Genomic DNA, 7,571 nt, shown 5'->3' with positions numbered 1-7,571 from the left:
GGGCATCGGTTCCATGCCCTCTCTAAACACCAATGGACAGAGAATGAGCTGTAATGGAGGCATAGGTTGTTTTCTCATCTCCCCCTTTAAGAAAGGCAGATCACTCACCAAGGGGTGTCTCATTGAGGGGGTAGTGCCTGGTGTACAGCTTTCCAGGACTCTATTCAAGGGCTCCATGTTGAGAAAATCAATGACCCTAATGATTGGGTAGCAACCAGTTGATTGCTTTCAACCAAATTTAAGGAAAGTGAATCATAAACTTCCACTAAAATTTTACTTTCAATTTATCAAAAATTGTCATGTTGGCCGAGTGTGGTGGCTCATGGCTGTAATCCCAGCACTTTGGGAGGTGGAGACAAGAAGAATGCCTGAGACCAGGGGTTTGAGACCAGCCTAGGCAACATAGTGAGACCTTATCTCTACAGTAAATCAAAAAATTAGCTGGTGGTGGCTCCTGCATATAGTTTCAGCTACTTGGAAGAATGAGGCAGAAGGACCGCCTAAGCCCAGCAGACTGAGGCTGCAGTAACCATGATGGTGCCACTGCACTCCAGTCTGGGTGACAGAGTGAGACCCTGACTCCAAAAAAGAATGAGCAATTATGATGTAATGGATTTCTTTATGTTAGCAAACAGATTTTTTTTTTTTTTTGAGTTGGAGTCTCACTCTGTCGCCCAGACTGGAGTGCAGTGGCCACTCCCAGCCACCACAGCCTCGACTTTCTGGGCTCCAGCGATCCTTCCGCCTCAGCCTTCCAAGTAGCTGGAACTACAGGCGCGCGCTACCACACCCAGCTAACTTTTGATTTATTGTAGAGATGAGGTCTCACCTGCCCAGGCGGGTCTCGAACCTGCAGGCTCAGGCCATCCACTCACCTCAGCCTCTCAAGGCACAGGATTATAGGCTGAGCCACCGAGCCCAGCAGCAAACAGATTTTAAAGAAATTTTTTATTTTAAAGATGTAGGGTACAATTCAGGGTTAGGTATACAGATGTTCATTAGGTAGCTACCCTTGCTGATGAGGTGTGCCCCCCCTCCCCTGGCAGTTTCTCACTACTGCCAATCCCTTATTGTATTAAAATAGTTGTTCAAGGTCCGCTTTTGAGTGAGAACTTGTGATACTTGGTTCTTTGTTTCTGTGATAGATCACTCAGTATTATAGCCTCTAAGTCCATTCAAGTTGCTGCAAAGTTCATAATTTTGTCCTTCTTTATGACTGCATAATATTCTATTGTGCATATGTACCACTTTTTTTAATCCAGTCCTCTTTTAATGGGCAGCACGGTTGATTCCACGTTTTTGCTATTGTAAATAATGCTGCAATAAACATGTGTGTGTAGGTATCTTTTTCATAGAGTGATTTGACTTCCTCTGGGTATAATCCCAATAGGGGGTTGCAGGGTCGTGTGGGAGGTCGATTTTTAGATCTTTCAGGAATCACCAAACAGTTCTCCACAGAAGGTATACTAGTTTATGCTCCCACCAACAGTGAAGTGTTGCCTTTTCCCCGCGTCCTCTCCAGCACCTGTTGTTTTTTGAGTATTGATGATGGCCATCCTGACTGGAGTTAGGTGGCATTTCTCTGATGACTAGTGAGGCTGAGCATTTTTTCATGTATCTATTGGTTACTCATATGTCTTCTTTTGAGAATTGTCTATTTGTGTCTTTTGCCCACTTTGTAATGGGGCTTTTTGTTATTGTTTTTTTTCAGCACATTTTAGTTCCTTGTAGAAACTGGATGTTAGGCCTTTGTCAGATTTACAGCTGGCAAATATTTTTTTCCCGATCTGTGGGCTGTCTCCCCAACTGTAGTGTCAATGAGAGGATTTTTTTCCCCAGAGACACACTTTATTCAGTTCTGTATATATGGAGACATCAGCCCAAGCCCAACCCTCCTTAGCATGTATCACTCTGTGGAGAATAAAGCACCTGTGTACACAGCCAAGAGCCCACTGCCTGTGCCCAAGCAACCTGCGTCCAGTCCTCTTCAGACCCCTGCCCCTCCAAGGTACCTAAAAGGGACAAGTGAGGGCCTGCCCAGCATCATCACGAACAAGGAAATCAATAGGTGTTGGCAGGAGCCATGCTTGGGGCTCTGCTCCGTGCTTCCTTCTAGCTTTGGGAACCAGCAGCACAGGAAAACAGTCAGCTCCAGGGTGGTCCCGTCCATGTTTGTGATCTGAAAGGGATTTTTTTTTATCCATAATCAATATTTTTTATTATGGTTTTGTGGGGTACAGTTAAGGGTTAGGTGTACAAGTATGTTTCATTCAGACACCCTGTTGCTAAGAGGTGCTTCCCCATCCCCAGACAGATATTTGCTACTGTTAATCCCATATCCCTCCCTGCCCCATAGTTTTCCAGTACCGTCAGTCATTTTCTTATAGTATTACATTGGATGTTCAAGGTCCACTATATGAGTGAGAACATGTGATACTCGGATCTTTGTTTCTGTGAGAGGTCACTCAGTATTATGGATTCTAGTTCCATCCAGGTTGCTGGGAAATTCATGATTTTGTTCTCTTTTATGGTTGCGTAGTGTTCCATCATGTATATGTACCACATTTTTTTAATCCAGTCCTCTTTTGATGGGCAGCATGGTTGTTTCCAGGTTCTTGTTATTGTGAACAACACTGCGATAAACATACGTGTGCAGGTATCTTTTTTATAGAGTGATTTGAGTCCTTCAGGGTATATTCCCAGTAGGGGGATTGCGGGGTCATATGGGAGGTTGGTATTTAGAGCTTTTAGGAATCGCCACACTGCTTTCCACAGAGGTTGCACTAGTTTACACTCCCACCAACAGTGTAGAAGTATTCCTGAAAGGGATTTGTTAAGACTTAGAGCCTTAGGGGCATAGAAAGTAAAGATTAAAATTTAAAAATTTTTTTGAGAGTTGTAGGGTACCAGTGGGGATTTACTACATAAGTAGGTGGCATATAGATGACGCTTGGGCTTCTAGCAGTCCCTGTCTCTCCTCAATAGTAGACCAGGTAGCCAATGTGTTGCCACATGCCCCCTCCCTCCTTCCTTCCCCTAGTTGTGTCCAGTGTCTGCCAATCCCACCCGTGTGCTCGTGTGACCAGTGATCAGGGCCTGCTATGAGTGACAACCTGCGGTATTAATACCAGCTCTTTGTTTAGAGATTAACATTAAAAATTGTTTTCAATTTAAAATTATTCATTATCCTACTTTTATAAATGGAGTGGAGGGAGAAAGGTAAACAGTAAAGTGGATTTGAGGATTATTTAATGATTTCCTTATGAAAAAGTAATATTAACACAATACCAACGGTGATAACAGTGACAAAACAAAAGCAAAAGTTAAACATGCTTATTATGTTTCTTTTTTTTTTTTTTTTTGAGTTGGAGTCTCACTCTGTTGCCCAGGCTGGAGGGCAGTGGCACGCTCACGGCCACCGCAGCCTCAACCTGCTGGGCGCAGGTGATCCTTCTGCCTCAGCCTTCAAGTAGCTGGAACACCCAGCTAATTTTTTGATTTATTGTAGAGATGAGGTCTCACCAAGTTGCCCAATCTGATCTTGAACCCCTGGGCTCAGGCAATCCTCTTGCCTCAGGCTCCCAAAGTGCTGGGATTATAGGTGTGAGCCATTGTGCCCGGCAATTTCTGATTTATTATAGAAATGAGGTCTTGCCAAGTTGCCCAGGCTGGTCTCAAACCCATGGGCTCAGGCATTTCTCTCACCTCGGCTTCCCAAAGTGCTGGGATTATAGGCATGAGCCACCATGCCAGGCCTTATTATGTTTCAATGCACTTTTGATCAAAGTATTTAAATACATGACATCATACAGAAGTATGAGATATAAAAACAAGAAACAGAACAAAAAATTTTTAGCTACTTCAATTTTTAAAATTTGTATTTTACCTTCAGAGGATTAACATTTAAAAATTTTTAAATTTAACTTTGTATTTTTGTAGTCAAGAAATATGAGAAGACGATCAGTAATAGATCGTAGTCCCAGCTATTCAGGAATAAAAATATATCACAGTCCAATAAAGTTCTTTGGAGGAAGTAGGATGAAAGTATAAATTCAAAGAGAAAAGAGGAATGTTGGAAAGTCTCTAATGAAGAGCTAGTTCATGTAGATAAATGTATAATGGCAGGTATCATATTACCGTGGTGTTTAAATTACATTGGATTCTTTTTAGAAAGTAGTTTTTTTTTCAAAATGTCAAGATTTACAGTATGTTGAAAATTACATTTTTTGGCAACAGCTTAAATTTATGGCGAATCATTATAGATGTCAACTGAAAAATGTCCAAGGAGAAACATGCATTAACATTTTTTTCTTAAGAGCATAAAAAGGGAAAAGTGTGAAGATCACTGGTCTAGATTGATTGCTCTGCTTCCTCCTTGGGAGCCAAATTACATTCACTAGAATGTATTTTAAACCTTATCTTTGTTTAACCTAGTCTATTGTAAGGGGAGAATTTAATGAAGTGGAAATTGATCCACACTTTACAATGTCTTCTCTTTTAAGATTGATAAACAATAAATACTGCAAAAACTTCAGTGTGTGCTCATGGAAGTTGTGTGGGTGTGTTTTTGTGTGGCACTTTTTGTCTATTCTACTTCAATAAAAGGAGAAACAAATATGTTTGTATGGTACAAAGTTACTTCTACTATTGTTGATACACATTAATATAGCTTATTTTAGTCATAATAATTAAATCATTCCATTCTGATGTCAGCTTTCAGTTCCTATTAATTTTCTCACCTAATTATCTAACCTAACTCTGTAATTAATATATTTCTAATTCTATTAAGCCTCAGAAGAAAGGTGTGTTCATTTTCTGCTTTGATTAGAAGCACTGTGTGGGTGAGAGGCTGGCGTCTCTGCACAGGTTTTTTGAGGTCTCAGTTACAGTGGTTCCCATGACCAAGCGCAGCTCACAGCACCAGGCAGTACACATATCTTCTCAAGCAGTCACTACATGCCAGGGTCTAAAAGTTTGTGTTGCTCCCAAATTATGTTGAAATCCTACCAACCCAGGCAACGTAGCAAGACCTCGTTTCTACCAAAATAAATAAATAAATAAATCAAAAAATTAGCCAGGCCTGATGGCACACACCTGTAGTCCCAGCTACTCAGGAGGCTGAGATGGAAGGACTGCCTGAGCCCGGGAGGTCAAGGCTGTGGTGAGCTGTGATGGCACCACTTCAGCCTAGGCAACAGAGTGAGACCTTGATGAAAAATAAAGAAAGAGAGAGGGAGGAAGGGAGGGAAGAGGAAGGGGGACGGGAAGGGAGAAAAGGAAAGAAGAAAGGAGAAAGAAAGGGAGAAGAAGGGAGGGAGGGAGGAAGGAAGGAAGGAAGGAAAGAGGAAAGGAAAGGAAAGAAGAGCCTTTGGAAGGTGATTAAGCCATGTGGGTGCAGGCGACCTTAACCCCAGGGAGGTTTGCAGCTCTTTCCATCATGTAAGTGTGCATTGAGAAGTTAGAAGTCTGCAACCCAGAAGAGGGTCCTCACCAGAACCTTATCGTGCTGGCACCCTGTTTGCAAACTTCCAGCTCCCAGATCTGTGAGAAATGTTTGTTTACGCCACCCAGTGTATGGTAGTTTGGTATAGCAGCCTGAATTGACTGAGATGTTACAACCATAAGAAGCTAATTTTATCATTTTCTATTTTCAGCTAAGAGAACCAAGGCTCGTGGAAGTTAAATGCTTGCCCCAAGGCACACAGCTACTTGATGGAGAGCTGGGACTTGTCCCCTAATAGTCTGACTGAATGATGGCCTCCTCAGACCCCTCCAGGCGTTCCAGGATAAACTATTCAGGCTGCTTCCCTCACTGTTAATCAGAGAGGAAAAGTAGAAACCGGGAGAAAAGGAGTGTTTAATTTCTGCAACCAGGTTGCAGGGAGACAGGTTGGCATTCTTACCAAAAGCTCACTCTAAGCAACCCAAACTCTTTCCAATATTTATACCCCAAATTCATAGCTCTTCATCCTCTTCAAGGTAGGATTCAGAAGCCTCCATGTAGTTTTAGCATGACTCAAGATCTCCTGATCATGTTAACATTTTCTGGTACCGGCCCACAGATGTGACTCACTCTCCTGGTCATGCTGACATTTGCAGATTCCATTCTGGAATTTATAACATAGGCTATGGAAAGTTGCAATGCTTTGAGGAGTACGGAAAGTTACAACAATTAGGTTTTTAAAAAACCCCTGCTACTTTAATAAGCTATCTTGGTCTATTTAGTTACAAAACTTTGAATTAATTCAATATGATATATAAGAAACCCTTGGGTCAGGCACAGTAGCTTACGCCTATAATCCCAGCAGCAATTTGGGAGGCCAAGGTAAGAGGATTGCCTGAGTCCTCGGGTTCGAGACCAGCCTGGGCAACTTGGCGAGACCTCGTCTCTACAATAAATTTAAAAAATTACCCAGGCATGGTGGCGCGTGCCTGTAGTTCCAGCTACTTGGAAGGCTGAGGCGGAAGGATCGCTGGAGCCCAGTAGGTCGAGGCTGCGGTAGCTGTAAGCATGCCACTGCACTCCAGGCTGGGCGACAGTGAGACTTCAACTCAAAAAAATAAAAATAAAAAATAAAAACAAGCCGGGCTCGGTGGCTCAGCCTGTAATCCCGCACTTTGGGAGGCTGAGGTGAGTAGGATTGCCTGAGCCTGCGAGTTTGAGACCCACCTAGGCAACTTAGCGAGACCTCCTCTCTACAATAGAGCAAAAACTAGCTGGGCGTGGTAGCGCGCGCCTGTAGTTCCAGCTACTTAGAAGGCTGAGGCAGAAGGATCGCTGGAGCCCAGCAGGTCGAGGCTGCAGTGGCCAGGATCCTGCCAGTGCCCTCCAGCCTGGGTGACAGAGTGAGACTCCAACTCAAAACAAACAAACAAACAAACAAACAAACAAACAAACAAGAAACTCTTGTTCTCAGAGCCTTGGCTTATAACAGGCTCAGCTGAGTGCCCCGCTGAGGAACAGTGGGGAAAGTATTTGATGAGGTCAGATGACCCAGGCTCACTTTCTGCCTCTACTTGCTGGTTAGCTGTGAGACCAAAGAACTCGCTTACCATCTTTTGGTCTTAGTGTCTTAGCTGGAAATGTGCAGAATTACTGTGAAACTCAAACTGTAAGCCATATGTGAGTGTGAAGGAGAATTGTTTTATCCCCTCCCCTGGCTCTTATTTTGTTACAGAATTGATGAACAGCCATGCTATCACCTTTTAGTCATAGAGGAGTTCCAAGACCATCATTTGATTTTGTGTAATTGGGAACTGGGTTATGTTTATCCATCTTGGTTGCATGCGACAGTGAATGGAGTGTCGAAACGTGGAAGTATGTGGACGTGTATAGTATCCCTGATTTTGGCACTGGGGAAGGAGGTCAGGTAGTGTAGACATAGAAATATGTAACACATCTTTTTAGATAGAGACACATGAGGGTGGAGTTAAAAAATAAAAACGCATTTTGCATTAAAGAAGGTTCACCCACTCTTTGGATAAGAAGAAAAGAAATTTCTACCCGGGCTCGGTGGCTCAGCCTGTAATCCCGCACCTTTGGGAGGCTGAGGTGAGTGGATTGCCTGAGC

Source organism: Carlito syrichta, unplaced genomic scaffold (assembly GCF_000164805.1).
Source record: "Carlito syrichta isolate Samal-C Ts95f unplaced genomic scaffold, Tarsius_syrichta-2.0.1 Scaffold312196, whole genome shotgun sequence".
Classification (NCBI taxonomy): domain Eukaryota; kingdom Metazoa; phylum Chordata; class Mammalia; order Primates; family Tarsiidae; genus Carlito; species Carlito syrichta.
The sequence above is the reverse complement of the archived record's forward strand: the minus strand, read 5'-3'. Positions refer to the sequence as shown.